Raw genomic sequence first — 13421 nt, 5'->3', positions numbered from 1 at the left:
GTGGCGGCTGCCTGTAGTCCCAGCTACTCGGGAGGCTGAGGCAGGAGAATGGCATGAACCTGGGAGGCGGAGCATGCAGTGAGCTGAGATTGCACCACTGCACTCCAGCCTGGGCAACAGAGCAAGACTCCGTCTCAAAAAAAAAAAAAATTCATGGTTAGAATGATTTATATTTGTGTGTTCATGCACTGTATTTATTAGGTTTGAGTATAAACGTTAATCTTGCTTTATAAAAAATTTAGGAGCCTTTTTCTATTTTTTATGCTCCAGAATAATTCATGTAGCATTGGTATTATTTCAGTTTTGAAGGTTTTCTGGAATTCTCTTGTGAAACCATCTGATTGTGATGGCTTTTTATGGGGTAGTTCTTTGAAATGTTCTTTAACAATTCTTTGGAAATTTGTCTGCTTAAGCAATTTCTCTCTCCTGAGGTCAATTTTGTAAAACTGTATTCCTAGGAAGTTATCCATTTCAAAAGCTTTCACATTTATTTATTGTGCAATGTAGTGTCTCACGATTTAAAAAAATTCTTCCATCATAAAAGTTATTTGTCACTTTTCTCGCTTTGTCACCCGGGCTGGAGTGCAGTGGCCGGATCTCAGCTCACTGAAAGCTCCGCCTCCCAGGTTGACGCCATTCTCCTGCCTCAGCCTCCCGGGTAGCTGGGACTACAGGCGCCCGCCACCTCTCCCGGCTAGTTTTTTTGTATTTTTTAGTAGAGACGGGGTTTCACCGTGTTAGCCAGGATGGTCTCGATTTCCTGACCTCGTGATCCACCCGTCTCGGCCTCCCAAAGTGCTGGGATTACAGGCTTGAGCCACCGCGCCCGGCCAGATTTATGTTTTCTTCTTTGTTTTCTTGATTTGGTTAGCTACTGTTTCCCTCTGCCCAAGGAACCACCATTTAAATTTACGTGGTTTTATCATTTTCCTGTTTTTATTTTAAGCCCTTTAATTTCTACTTCGATATGTATTATTTCTTTCCTTATGTTTTCTTTTGGTTGATTTCATTGTGATTTTTCTAGCTTATTTGAGTTGGAGTTTAATTCACTTGTTTTCCTCCTTTTATTTTTATTAATGTAGGCATTTAAGGTTATGAATTTCCCTCTGATCACTACTGTAATGTATCCTGTAAATTCTCATTTACAGTGCTTTCATTATTATTATTATTTATTAGTGTTATTATTTTTCAGACAGGGTCTCACTCTGTCACCCAGGCTGGAGTGCAGTGGACCAGTCATGGCTCACTACAGCCTCGACCTCCCAAGGCTGGTGATTCTCTTGCCTCAGCCCCCTGAGTTGCTGGGACTATAGGTACGTGCCACCACGCCCGGCTGATTTTTGTATTTTCAGTAGAGACGGGGTTTCGCAATGTTGCCCAGGCCAATCTCGAAGTCCTGGCTTCAAACAGTCCACCCGCCTCAGCCTCCCAAAGTGCTGGGATTCCAGGCATAAGCCACTGTGCCTGACCTCATTATTATTATTTTTTAGAAATGCCACCATTGCAGTTTTTATTTCCACTTTCACCTAAGTGGTTTTTTTTTTTTTCCTACAGGCTCATATCTGGCTAATCCTCAGTGTTGTTTAATAGACAGGATTTTAATTTTTCACCTGTAAAAGCCTTTAAAATCTTTTGTAGTTTTATTGTATTGTGATAAGAATTATGCCTTATTTTTATTTTAATTTTTAGAGACAGGAGTCTTGCTATGTTGCCCAGACTGGCCTCAAACTCCTGGGCTCGAGTAATCCTCCAGCCTCAGCTTCCCAAGAAGCTGGGACTATCAGCATGTGCCACTATGCCCAGCTAGAATTATGTTTTAAAGCACTTAACAGTTAAAATGTTTTCCTCCTAGAACGTTTAAGTGCAATTGACATAGGAAAATGTGCTGTACTCATCTGGTGGCATCTCATATCCTCTGGCCTACAACCACATATCCCTCACAGCATGTTCAGCATTTTTTGGGTCACACTTTTTAAAGAGTAAAATCAGTTCTTCTCATAATGTTCTAGTATTACCTTTTAAAAAATGGTTTTCATTTATTACATATGTATATTTTAAGAGACAGAGTCTTGTTACGTTGCCCAGGCTGGAGGGCAGTGCCTATTCACAGGTACAATCATAGCACACTGCATCTCTGAACTCCTGGACTGAAGCGACCTCCCACCTCAGGCTCCCGAGTAGCCGCGACTGTAGGTGCGCCACCACACCTGGCTAGTATTACCTTCTCTTTTTTTTGAGATGGAGTTTTGCTCTTGTTATCCAGGCTGGAGTGCAATGGCACGATCTCAGCTCACTGCAGCTCCACCTCCCAGGTTCAAGCAATTCTCCTGCCTCAGCCTGCTGAGTAGCTGGGATTACAGGTGCCCACCACCACACCCGACTAATTTTTTTGTATTTTTAGTAGAGATGGGGTTTTGCCATTTTGACCAAGATGGTCTCAAACTCCTGACCTCAGGTAATCCACATGCCTCGGCCTCCCAAAGTGCTGGGATCACAGGCATGAGCCACTGCCCCTGGCCAGCTAGTATTACCTTCTTATCAATATAATGGTAGTGTTTGATTAAAGTGATCTGGATACATCAAACCACATGGTTCACTAAAATACCAACCTAAAAATGTATATATGCCTTCAATTTTCTCGTGGTTCAATAATTTTATGAGAACCTAAATTCTTCTTTTTTTTCCCCCCACTTCACTGAGAAAATTTGATCTTATGCAGTGTTTGTTTTACTGTATACTAAAGGTCAACTAATGGGCTACAGTTCTACATTAAGAGCAAAATGATGGCTGTATTTACCAAAACCTAGCATAAGACCTAACAGTTTATGAATGTTTAATGAATATTTTTTAAATTCATAAGTGAATATTCTAATATAGATTATAATTTACTTACTTTTGTAAAATAACAGCACTTTGATTGATCTTTAAGTAGTTAAGTATGATTGCTTTAATCTTACTACTAAAAACCATTTTCTATCACATTTGTAATCTAAGTTGAATGGGTTGTAGTGCCTTTTAGCTTAAGTGCAGTGCATTGGAAATAGCATTTTTAAGGGTGGGTGTCAGAAGACCTAGAGTTTTCTCAAGCTGATGAGAGGAAGGAACTGTTGTCTTTAAGTAATAAATCATGGATTTTTTTTTTTTTTAAGACGGAGTTGGAGTTTTGCTCTTGTTGCCCAGGCTGGAGTGCAATGGCATGATCTCAGCTCACTGCAACCTCCACCTCCCGGGTTCAAGCAATTCTGCCTCAGCCTCCTGAGTAGCTGGGATTACAGGCACCCACCATCACAACTGGGTAATTTTTTGTATTTTTAGTAGAGATGGGGTTTCGCTATGTTGGCCAGGCTGGTCTCGAACTCCCGACCTCAGGTTATCTGCCCGCCTCGGCCTCCCAAAGTGCTGGGATTATAGGCATGAGCCACCATACCTGGCCAAATCGTGGATTCTTTAAAGTGATATTGAGAAGAGAATTCTTGAAAGGATCAAAGGATGGCTTCACAAGTCACTGAACATTTCCCTTAGGTGAGGGTCTCCAGACAGAATATGGAATGAAACGCAGTTTTAATAAGCAAACCTCTTAGAATTGCGTGATGGTCTGAAACATTTGGTGGCCTCCAGTGAACCATGCCTCCTGCTACTTACACCCTTTCATAACCCTCTCCCTTGAATCTGGTCTGGCCTTGGGGCTCACTTTAACCAATGGACAGTGGTGGAAGTGATGCAAGTTCCAGGCCTAAGCCTGTCAACTTCTGCTTTTCACTCTTGGAACCAGCCACCATGCTCTAAGAAGCCCAAGTCACACGAAGAGGCCACAGAGAGCAGTGCCAAGGCACTCCAAGAGTGAGCCATCTTGAATGTATCACTCCAGACTGAGCCCTTAAATCATGGGTGGTCAAATGATGCCTTTCAGCGAAATCTGGTCCGCCATCTGATTTCTGTAAATCAAGTTTTATTGGAACAAAGCTATGCCCTTTCATTTATATATTATCTATGACTACTTTCTCACAACAATGGTATAGCTGAATCATCATGCCAGTTGACCATATGGTCCACAAGGCCTAATATATCTGTGATTTGGTCCTTTATGGGAAAGTTTGCTTAGGCCTGCCCTAGATGGCTGCAGCACCAGCTGACTTCATGTGACACCGAACTGCCCACCTGAGCCCAATCTACCCACAGACTCATGAGCAGCAATACAATGGATGCTGTCTTAAACCATTAAGTTTTGGAATGCTTTGTTATATAGTCACAATAGCAACAAATTATACAATCCAATATCTGAATTGTATAAGCTTGATGATTTCATAGTTTAAATTTTTATGCTCTTTTCTTTTTTCTTAACTTTTTGTAACCTTTATTTAACATTTTCTAAATTGCGTTATCCATGTGTCATTGAAACTTCTCTCACCAAGACAACCTTATCCTTGTTACATTCAGTGGAGGTTTTTCAGTCTTCACTTCATTTGACTCTTGACTAGCATTTGACACTGTTGACCACTTCTTGGTTCCTGAGATATTTTTCCCTTTTATTCAGTTACAGCATGATCTCCAAACTTACTCTGGTTTTACAGGAAGTTCCTTATCAATTTTCTTTTGGAAATTCTGCCCAACAATGTTAGAGTTCCTCAGAATTCTATCTTAGATTTCATTCAATATTCAAAAGATATATTTTTAAATTCATAGGTGTATATTCTACATATAGATTATAATTTATATAATTTCTATGTAGAAATATAAATTTTTAAAAATTATAATTTATATTTCTACATAGAAATTATATAAACTATGACATAATGTACTTTATACCAGGCATTTTTCTAGGTACATTGGATACCTTAATAAACAAAACAGGCAAACAAAAGTCATTCCAGTCCTTGGAGAAATTTTTAAATGTACACATAATAAAATAAATTTTTGCAAAAGCTAGAAGTTGATAAGTGCTTTAGAAAAGAAAATCAACAGGTAAGGAGAAGAGAAGTAGGGAGTAGCACAAGGGAAGGGTAGGGCAATGTAAAGAAGAGTGCTCAGAATAGACTTTTTTGAGATGATGATGTCTGAGCAAAACCTTAAAAAAGGTGAAAAGACCTGACATGTGACTATCTAGAGGAAGAGCATTTCTGGCGAAGAGAGTAGTATTTCAATGAGAACTGAAAGCAAGGAGCATGTCTGAAAGGTTTGAAGACAAGAAGGTTGTCCCCTGTTGTGGAATGGAGTGAACATCAGGAGATGAGGCTAGAGAAATCTCAGGCTCCTGGGGTCCTATAGGACCTTGTAAATTACAGTCAGGCTTTTGTCTCTTCTGAGTTGAGATGAAGGGTCGCAGGGGAAATTTGAGAAGAATGAAGTCATCCGATCATCAAAAGAATCACTCTAGCTGCTGAACTGAGAAGAGAACAGAGGTGGCAGGAAGGGCAATAGAGAGACCAGCTAGAAGCTCTGGGAGTGAGCAAGAGGGCAGCAGTGGAAACAAAGAGGAGTGACCATCTCTGGACAGTCATATAGACTCATGCTTTCGTGGTTCCCATTACCATTCACATGCTGATACTCCCAGGTCTACGTTCTAGCCCAGATCTCTCTCCTGAGTTTCAGACCCCCACATTCCAAATACCTGTTTGTCTTCTCTTTTTTTTTCCATGTTCCATAGGCACTTCAGTTTCTACTCTTTCCTCTGAAGTCTTTTTCTCCTCCAGTGCTCCCTCCATGTCACTACTAAAGCCATGCAGCCACACCTTTCTATGAAGGCATTATCTTTAAAAGGCCACTGTTAAAACGTATGTTAGTGGAGACTCTGTGCTGGCCCATAGACATTTTGGTTTCCACTAACACATCATTATGGTTTAGTTTATCAGCTTTTCTGCCTATAATGGTGGCTTGAAGGATTGGACATAGGATCAGTAGGTTTTAATTGGCATAGGAAGATGTAATGCTGCTTTAGAAGACAGTTCAGGGCAGGGTGTACCATGTTGGTTGGATACTGAACACCCTGAGGATGGAAGATGGGAATTACAGACAGAATTCCTTTCGTTTCACAGTTTTACCCAATAGAGGCACTGCCATTGGAACACATAATTCTGAAATTGTCAGTTTTGTTACAAATCGTGCGTTTATCACGTAACCATCATGCAAATAAAATTCTTTATATGTTACAGAATTTTAATATGTGAATTCCATTTTCTTCCATCTCTCTTAGGAATTGTTTTGTCCACTTGCCATAATAATTTTAGAATTTTGCATTCATTCTATTGACTTGTAGCAAAGGCAATACTTTCACTCTGGAAAATATTTAGTCCGAAGGTTGTGCGAGTCCTTTTTCCATGATCTTTGTTTTTTCATAATTTGTGTGTAAAGGAGTTTACACACAAATATCTTAATCTTTTGTTTCTAACTCTTACAAGAGTTTTTTTAAAATAATAGATACGAAGGAAATAAGTTTTCCTAGATTATGTTTTACCACATCATACTTGTATGTGGGAACGAGTCTTGTAAAAATCATTAATGTGAAACTAAGTAGGCCAAGGAGAGCTATTATTTTTTATTAGAAAATTAACTTCAAAATGAATGTTTAAATGCAAGCTTCACATAGTTAAAAATGCAATTAAGGCTGATTCCTTGACACTTGAAAGCTCTTTTCATATATTTATCATTTATTCAACAAATATTTATCAAAGGATTGCTCTGTGCCAGGATGCTTGCACTGGGGATGGAGCGTAAACAAAGACAAGGAGCCTGCACTGTGCAGCTTAATTCTAGAGGGAAAAGTAGACAAAAAATAAGTTAAAAAATAAATTACTGCTTGCAAAAAGTGCTAGGAAGGAAATAAACCAAATGAAGAGAGAGAGAGAGAAAGAAGGAGAGGCTACTTGAAAGAAGGTCTTTCTGAGAAGATGAATGTGAATTGAGACCTGAAACCACAAAGGTGAGGTTGAGTCAGTCACGAGAACATGAGAAATGCCTCCCAGCAGAGGCACCAGCAGGAGCAAAGGCCCAGAGGCAGGAAAGGCTTCATGTTCCAGAAACAGAAAGGAGGCCAAAGTGACTGCAGTGAAGTGACCAAAAATGAGAGGCACAAGACAGGCTAGAGGGAGGGGCAGAAACCAGATCATGCAAGACTCTGTAAGCCTTGGGAAGGAATTTGGTTTCTATTCTGAATGTGATGAGAGGACAATGAAGGGCTTATGAAAAGGAATGATTTGACCTGATGCTGTCCTTTTTGTTTTCTGTTTTGAGATGGAGTCTTTCACTGTCACCTAGGCTGGAGTGCAGTGGTGCGATCTCCGCTCACTGCAACCTCCGCCTCCCAGCTTCAAGAGATTCTCCTGCCTCAGCCTCCCAAGCAGCTGGGATTACAGGCATGCACCACCAGGCCTGGCTAATTTTTATATATTTAGGAGAGACGGAGTTTCACCATGTTGGCCAGGCTGGTCTCAAACTCCTGACCTCAAGCGATCCACCAGCCTCAGCCTCCCAAAGTGCTGAGATTTACAGGCATGAGCCACAATGCCCAGCCCTCTGTTTTTTGTGTGGTTTTTTTTAATTGTGGGAAAATACACGTAACATAAAATTTACCATTTTAACCATTTTTAAGTGTACGATTCAGTGGTATTTTGTACATTCTCATTATTGTGCAACTGTCACCACCGTCCATCTCAAGTACTTGTTTCATATTCCAACAGAAATTCTGTCCCTCTTAAACAGTAACTCCCCATTCTCTGCCTCCCCTCCCACCCCATCTAATCACAATTCTACTTTCTGTCTCTGATTTGCATATTCTGGGTATCTCCAATAAGTGGATCATATAATATCTGTCATCTTATCTGGCTTATTTCACTTAGCATCATGTTTTCAATGTTCACTCATGTTGTAGCATGTGTCAGAATTTCATTCTTTTTTAAGGATAAATATTTCATTGTATATAGACACTACACTTTGTTTATTCATCTGTTGATAGACACTGTCCTCTGCTTTTTAATGAAGGATTAATTATTTCAATGCTTTTGGTGGGAAGAAACAACAATGTGAAAAATAGTTGTTGAATGGGGTTGTGTCTCATAGGATTTATATTCAAATTGTGTAAACAAGGTATCAATTTGTTTTTCTCTCACATAGAGGTAGATGGTCCAGGACCAGTATGATGGCTCCATGGCTGTCAGGGACCCATAATCCCTTCTGGTTTTCTCCTCCATCATCTTTAGCACAAGGGATTCACATTCAAGGTCGTCTCATGGTCACATGATAACTACAACAGCTCCGACAACCATATGTGACCTCCAGGCAGCAGGAAGAAGAAAGAGGGTAATACAAAATGGTGGCCAAAGACAAAATGTGCTCCAACAAACTGAGTGGTATGCTTGTGTAATTTTTTTTTAGAGATGGGGTCTTGCTATACTGCCAGGCTGGACTCAAACTGCTGGTCTCAAGCAATCCTCCTGCCTCAGCCTCCTGAGTCATGTGCCACTGCACCTGGCTCTGAGTTATGTTCTTTAAAGAGCTCTCCTAGAAGCTCACTGGCTGCCCTCACCTGCAGTGGAAGCTGGAAATCTAGTCTTACAGCCGTGCACCTTACCACACCCAGCATTATCGGGAGGTCTCTTCGGAAGGAAGGTGAGAAGGAAGGAAGGAATTCCTGATTGTCTCAGAAAGAACAGAAGTGTTCTTGGTATCTTGGCATTTTGGCTGCTTGTAATGGTTGAATTTTAAAACTATAGCAATGGCTCCATGGGAAAGACATCATTTTTTGTTTTTCTTTTTTTTGATATGGAGTCTCACTTTGTTGCCCAGGCTGGAGTGCAGTGGTGCAATCTCAGCTCACTGCAACCTCCGCCTCCTGGGTTCAAATGATTCTCCTGCCTCGGCCTCCCAAGTAGCTGGGACTACAGGCACGCACCACCACGCCCAGCTAATTTTTGTATTTTTAGTACAGACAGGGTTTCACCATGTCAGCCAGGTCAGTCTCGATTTCTTTACCTTGTGATCTGCCTGCCTCGGCCTCCCAAAGTGCTGGGATTACAGGTGTGAGCCACTGCGCCTGGCCGACATCATCTTTTTGAGAGGAGACAGTGTGTGGGAATTAAGTTGCCTTGCTGTTAACTTTTTAATTGGCCCATAGGCGATTTCCCTGTCCTATCTAATTGTATTTGAAATCCACTATTAAATGATAGAACTCAACAATAAGCTCATGTTGTGCTTATTGGCTAAAGAAATCTTTTTGTTGTGCGGTTGCTGTTGGTTTTCTTTTCTTTTTTGTTACAAATTTAAACTTAAAAAGGACTAAAGTCACTTCTGGAATTTCAGGAGTGGGTGGAGGTTTAAACAAACAACAACAGAAGAAATGAGAGTCAGTATGTCCAATCAGATGCACTGTCCTCTAATTAAAAATAAATAAAAATGCCGGGCGCGGTGGCTCAAGCCTGTAATCCCAGCACTTTGGGAGGCCGAGACGGGTGGATCACGAGGTCAGGAGATCGAGACCATCCTGGCTAACACGGTGAAACCCCGTCTCTACTAAAAAATACAAAAAACTAGCCGGGTGCGGGGGCGGGCGCCTGTAGTCCCAGCTACTCGGGAGGCTGAGGCAGGAGAATGGCGTAAACCCGGGAGGCGGAGCTTGCAGTGAGCTGAGATCCGGCCACTGCACTCCAGCCTGAGCGACAGAGCGAGACTCCATCTCAATAAATAAATAAATAAATAAATAAATAAATAAATAAATATACTAGTTTTTTTCATGTTTTCTTCACCCACTTAAGAAGCATAAAGTACATTTTCTCTTTTATTTTTTCTTTACTTTTGTGTTAACGTATGGTTTACATAAAGTCCAAAAATCTTAAGTGCAAAGTTTCTTTGAATTTTTACATTTTACATTTACGTTATTCACCTGTATAATTGCCAACTGGATCAAAATATAAGAAATTTCCTGCATCTAGAAGTTTCCCTCAAACCCCCAACCAGTTTCCCCCACAAAATGCAACTACTCTTCTGGTTCTTATTATTATAAGTTAATATTGTCTATTCAATAAAATACATGTATTTATGTATGTATGTATTTATTTATTTTTTAGAGACAGAGTCTTGCTCTGTCATCTAGACATTACCTTGGCTCACTGCAGCCTCAATTTCCAGGCTCAAGTGATCCTCCCGCCTCAGCACCCCCACCACCCCGAGTAGCTGGGACTACAGTCGCACTTCACTATCATCCCTGGCTGATTTTTGTAGTTTTTTGTAGAGACAGGATTTTGCCATGTTGCCCAGGCTAATCTCGAACTCCTGGGCTCAAGAGATCCCCCTACCTTGGCCTCCCAAAGTGCTGTGATTACAGGCGAGACCCACCATGGCCAGCCTAAAATATGAGTTTTCAAACTTTTTATTTGGAAGCTTGCAGAAAGGTTGCAAAAACAGTACAAAGAACATCCTTATTCCCCTTACCCAGATTTACCTGTTGTTAACATTTCTTTTCTTTTTCTATTTTTTTTTTCCTCACCAAAACCAGGCTCTCAAACCTGTTGTTAACATTTTTCTCTCCTTTATAATTTGCTCCTTTTCTCTCTCTCCCTGTCTCCACCTCCCTTCCCTCCGGCCACACATACTTTTTTTCTGAAGTATTTGAAGTATTGAGGTGTTTTTGTTTTTATTTGTGGTGGAGATAAGGTCTCACTATGTTCCCTGAGCTGATCTCAAACTCCTGGCCTCAAGAGATCCTCCGACCTCAGCCTCCCAAAGCACTGAGACTACAGGCATGAGTCACCACACCTGGCTGGGATGTTAATATTAATGTAATATTTTCATCTAGTGTACCACCCATGCTCCAGTTTTGTCAATTGACTCAATAATTTTCTTTTTTTTAGCATGTTTTCCCCTTCAATACAGGATCTAGTCTAGGATCTGGCATTGTATTTAGTTGTTACATCTCTTTAGACTCCTTTAATCTGAAACAATTTTTCAGCTTTCCTTTGTCTTTTATAACTGTGACATTTTTGAAAAATACGGGGCCTTCTCTTTTTAAACAAGAGTATTTCTCATTTTGGTTTAGTCTGATGTTTCCTTGCTATTAGAATCAGGGTCTCCACACCTAGCCATAATAGCACACATCTACCCCATGCTGGTGATGTTAATTTTGATCACCTCGTCGAAGCTTTGTCTGATTTTTTCCACTGAATGCTTACTATTTTTCCTTTACACCTAACAATCTTTGGGTAGACATTTAAAGATCATGCAATTGTCCAGCTCCTCATCAAACTCACCCTCCTAGATTTAGCATCCATGAACAATTCTTGTCTGTATCAATATTTACTTTGTCAATTGCAAAAAATGATGATTTTCCAATGGCCACACTCCATTTTTAACTTCATCTCAGGATGACTTTAGGATTTAGAACATTCCAGAAAGAACAAACCAATGGCCAATTCCTAATTTCTCTTAGCATGGTCTCTTTATTCTGCTTGCTGCTATATATTTGAAGTTACCCTTCTCCCATTTATCTCTCTTTCCTGGTTACTTCAGCTGCAGATTTCATGATGGCAGATTTTACCTATGGAAGAATTTTCCAGGAATCAGGCTTTTGAGTACATCTGGGCATTTGATATCTGCTGTCTTTAGACCTTTGGAAGATGAAGTACTTCATCTTTCATTTAGAAAAATAACCACACACATTCCTATGATTATTATTCTGAAGATAGAAATCCAAATTATTGATTGGTGGTTCTTGGGGGAGGGGGAAGATACGGTTCCAATTAAATATGATGTTTCAGATAAACACCAGCATTAGAAACCACTATAACTGATGGGGAAAATATGATGTTGATGTTTTTAAATGGAAGCTGTTCTCATTAGAGGCATGATATGCAAATTGCCAGTAAAACATCAGAGATAACAAACATTTTACTTGTTTTCTCAGTTATAGAAGGTTGCCTTATTTTTCTATTCCTTAAAAATATGAATACATTATAATTTTTCGTAGAAATTCTCCTTAGACGGATATCTTTCTGCCCAGGGACAGCTAAAATGGCAACTCTAGTAGTTTAGTCCTTAAACCTTATCTTCATACCTGTAATCTAGACTGGAGGCCACTGAAGTGCAAGCTAATGTTTCTGGTTGGGGACCAGTAGGAGGTAGTGGTTGGATTTTAAACCAGTTACCAGGAAACGATCTTCCTCATCTCAAAAATCAACCATGCCACTCTGGAAAAGAGTTCTGCAATTTTTCAAAAAGTTAAACATAAAACATATGACCAGCAATGCTATTCCTAGATATCTACCCATGACAAATGAAAACGTGTCCACAAAAAGACTTGCACATGAATGTCCACAGAAGCTTTATTCATAATAGGCCCAAACTGAAAACAACCTAATGTCCATCAACTGAAGAATAGATAGACATAATGTGGCTTATCCATGAATGGAATTATTGTGGCTTATCCATGAATGGAATTCTTTTCAGCACCAAAAAAGAACAAATTACTTACACATGCTACCTCGTGGATGAACCTCAAGAATATTATGCTGGCTAGGCAAGGTGGCTTATGCCTACAATCCTAGTACTTTGGGAAGTTGAGGCAGAAGGATCACTTGAGCCCAGGAATTTGAGACAAGCCTGGGCAACGTGGCAAGATCCCATCTCTTCAAAAAATAAGAAATTAGCCAGGTGTTGTGGCACATGCCTGTAGTCCTAGGAGGCTGAGGCAGCAGGATAGTTTGAGCCTAGGAGGTCAAGGCTGCAGTGAGCTGTGATTGCACAACTGCACTCTAGCCTGAGTGACAGAATGAGATCCTGTCAAAAAAAAAAAAAAAAAAAAGAATATTATGACAAGTAAAGAAGTCAGACACAGGCAAGCATGTATTGTATGATCCCATTTATATGAGATATCCAGAAAAAGCAGATTTATAAAGACAGAAAGTAGATTAGTAGTTGTCTGGGATTAGGGCTGGGAACAGAGATCACCTATAAATGGGCATGAGGGATCTTATTGCAAGGACGAAACAGTTTTTAAACTGATTTATGATGATAGTTGTACTGCTCAGTGACATTACTAAAAATAATTGAATTGTGCACTAAAAATGGGTGAATGCTATCCTATGTAAAATATATCTTAATAAAACTGTAGTATGTCACATAGTCAATATCCAGATCATCACCTGGATAAAGTGTAGTATTTCCTGTTCTCTGGAAGATAAGACGTGTTTGGCTGGACCAATGTTGAAACATTTTAGCTGGGCAGAATGGGAGGGGAAATTTATTCAAAAATTGCTGATAGGCCTGGATTTATCTGTGACAATTGTATTTTGAAAGGCTCTCAATATCTCTATTTTAAGAGGAATTAAACTTTCTAAAACCATTTTGATAGCATAATTCTTTACGTTTTTTCCATTAATTGTACATTCTTATTTTGTTGTTTTCGCAACTAAGATATAGGATCTAAAATAATTTCTGTT

At 39.9% G+C, this 13421-nt stretch overlaps 1 protein-coding gene across 1 annotated transcript in view; it reads left to right on the top strand.

Moving 5' to 3' along the window:
* The first annotated feature begins 727 nt into the window (after window positions 1-727).
* Window positions 728-13421, top strand: part of LOC105477622 (uncharacterized) — a 191411-nt gene continuing 178717 nt past the window's right edge. The window contains exon 1 of the mRNA XM_011734173.2: window positions 728-8601. The gene's annotated coding sequence lies outside the window, so the exon portion shown is untranslated. The remainder of the gene's footprint in view (window positions 8602-13421) is intronic.

This window comes from Macaca nemestrina, chromosome 2 (assembly GCF_043159975.1).
Source record: "Macaca nemestrina isolate mMacNem1 chromosome 2, mMacNem.hap1, whole genome shotgun sequence".
NCBI lineage: Eukaryota > Metazoa > Chordata > Mammalia > Primates > Cercopithecidae > Macaca > Macaca nemestrina.
This window is presented reverse-complemented; position numbering and strand designations above follow the sequence as displayed.